Below are 2,451 nucleotides of genomic sequence, written 5' to 3' on the forward strand. Positions count from 1 at the left end.
TCTCACTATGCAGCTTGACTCATAGTGATCCTCCTGTTTTCAGCCTCTCCAGCACTAGGGTTATAGGTGTGTGCCATCACACCCAGTGTTGGTTGCTGGCTCACTGCACCTGGGAGTGGGGTCAGTGGGACAAGTGATGCCAGGAATTGAATCCTGGTCCCTGTACTTGCCTAAGCAGGCACTTAGTCTGCTGAGCTACCTCATCAGCCCTAGAATATTTTCTTTTTTTTTTTTCCTGCAGTACCAGGGATTGAACTCAGGACCCTGTGCTTGCCAGGCAAGCACTTATTCTACTGAGCTATCTCCCTGGCCCAGCCTAGAATATTTTTTTTATTAATAAAAAACTAATTACAAAGATAAGTTATAACTCACACATGATATTATGATAACTATACATATATAAATATGTTTAAGTGAAACTAGACTCTAAACACTATAAAAATTAAAAGAAGACCCTTCTGTGCTCAGAAAAAGTTTCTTGGAGTTCAGACCTTGGCTTGAAGTCGAGGGATGGAACGAGATTTAGATAGAAGGAAAAAAATGTGCATTCTATTTTTTTTTTTTTTTTCACCAACATCTCAGTTCGAGTTTAATAGGCACTACAAAAGGTCAGCGAATGGCCTTGGCACTGCTACTGGTACATCACACATTATCATTTTCATATGGTTCCCTCCTAAATACAGCTCAGGCCATTACTGCCAGTGGAAGAAAAGATGGTTCCCCAACCCCTGCAGGAAAGACACATATTGCCACACACAGTGTGTTTAAAGCATGAAAAAAATGTACAAAAGAGCTTTTGTTCTCTTGGCCCACTGTTCACTTCTGCTTTGAGAAATACTCTTTGCTTTTCTGGACATCAGGCTTGATGGTATCACTGCCAGGCTTCCACCCAGCTGGGTACACTTCTCCATGTTTGTCAGTGAACTAGAAGGCCTGAATGAGTCTCAGAGTTTCATCTACAGAGCGGCCAACAGGAAGGTCATTAACTGTGATCTGCCGAAGGATAGCCTTATCATCAATGATAAAGAGGCCCCTGAATGAGATGCCTTCATCGGCCTTTAAGACCCCATAACCCTGAGCAATGGTATGCTTGGGATCTGACACCAGGGAATGTTTATAGGCCCCAATCCTCCTTGTTTCTTGGGTGTGTTGATCCATGCCAGATGACAAAAGTGAGAATCCACAGAAGCACCAATCACTTGGCAGTTAAGTTTCTTCTGCCCTGTCACTGAACGCAGTTATCTCCATAGGGCACCCAAAGGTGAAGTCAAGAGGATAAAAGAAGAACACAACATATTTTCCTTTGTAGTCAGACAGGCTGATATCTTTGAACTGACCATCTGGCATAACAGCTGTGGCTTTAAAGTTGGGGGCAGGGTGACTGATTTTGGCAATTCCAGAAGACATCTTGCTATCAGCAGTTCCCACACTGGGATCTTCCAACTGCAAACCACCAACACAGTGAGGAAGAGGATGCAAAATGTGCATTCTAAATAGTGCAATTTAATGTTTAGAAGAAAATTTTGGTGTACATGTGCCATAAGTTTTGAAAATATAGGTTTTTAAACTGTAAATCATAAAGAGCACATGTATGATGAAATCAAAAGTTTATTTCAACTTTTCTTGTTAGGAAATTCCAGGTAAGTCTATTACAGACATATGGTGTCATTGCTAGTGTCTATATACCTATCTACTTTGTTGAGTCATTTCATGATGGGAGAGTTTTTACTTGCTTTTACCTGAGCTGAAGTGTTTGGAGGAGGACATAGCGGAAGGTAAGTTCATTTGGTTGATACTGATGGATTTTAGAATGTTTGAACTCTACACAGATGAATATCACCTGATAGATGATGAAAAATCATTAAAAATTTTACAGTGTGGTAGTAGATTTATGAAAGCAGCAATTTAGTTCATGGTCTTTCTGTCTTAGTGCAAGGATCAAAGATTAGAAGAAGTTGAGACTAGAAGATGATGTTTCTTACAATTCACTACACTTCTGGGATTATGTCATCTATAAATTAATTTGGCCATTTATCCTTTTTCTTCCCTTGGTTTTCTTTCCCTCTTTTTTCATCTGTAATGTTCTACAAAAAAGGAAAAAAAAGCACATGTTTTTCTCAAAACACAATAAATAAATCAACCAGGATTTTGTTTGGCTGTAAATACAGGAAAATATAACTAATAATAGTTCTTAAGAACATTTATTGCTCCTTAATAAGATCTCTGGAAACAGGTATTTTGAAGTTAATCTGATTGTATTAAGGACTTAGGGTCTTTCTACCTTTCTACTGTATTATTCTCATTTTGTTGACCAGTAGTCTTCATATCTGCAAGGTAGTAGCCGTAGCTCTGGGTATTTTGGCTTCATATCTATTCTAAGAAAGATGAAAAGGACAGGTACAATAAACTTGCTACTTCCAGGACTCTATCTTTTTATCTGAGAAGGGAAAT

At 38.9% G+C, this 2,451-nt stretch overlaps 1 pseudogene; it reads right to left on the minus strand.

The window, feature by feature from the left end:
- Window positions 1-783: 783 nt before the first annotated feature.
- On the minus strand, window positions 784-1,422 carry LOC101563394 (annotated as a pseudogene).
- Between the last annotated feature and the right edge of the window lie 1,029 nt (window positions 1,423-2,451).

The sequence above is a fragment of the Octodon degus genome, unplaced genomic scaffold (genome assembly GCF_000260255.1).
Source record: "Octodon degus isolate 3935 unplaced genomic scaffold, OctDeg1.0 scaffold00046, whole genome shotgun sequence".
NCBI classification, from domain to species: domain Eukaryota; kingdom Metazoa; phylum Chordata; class Mammalia; order Rodentia; family Octodontidae; genus Octodon; species Octodon degus.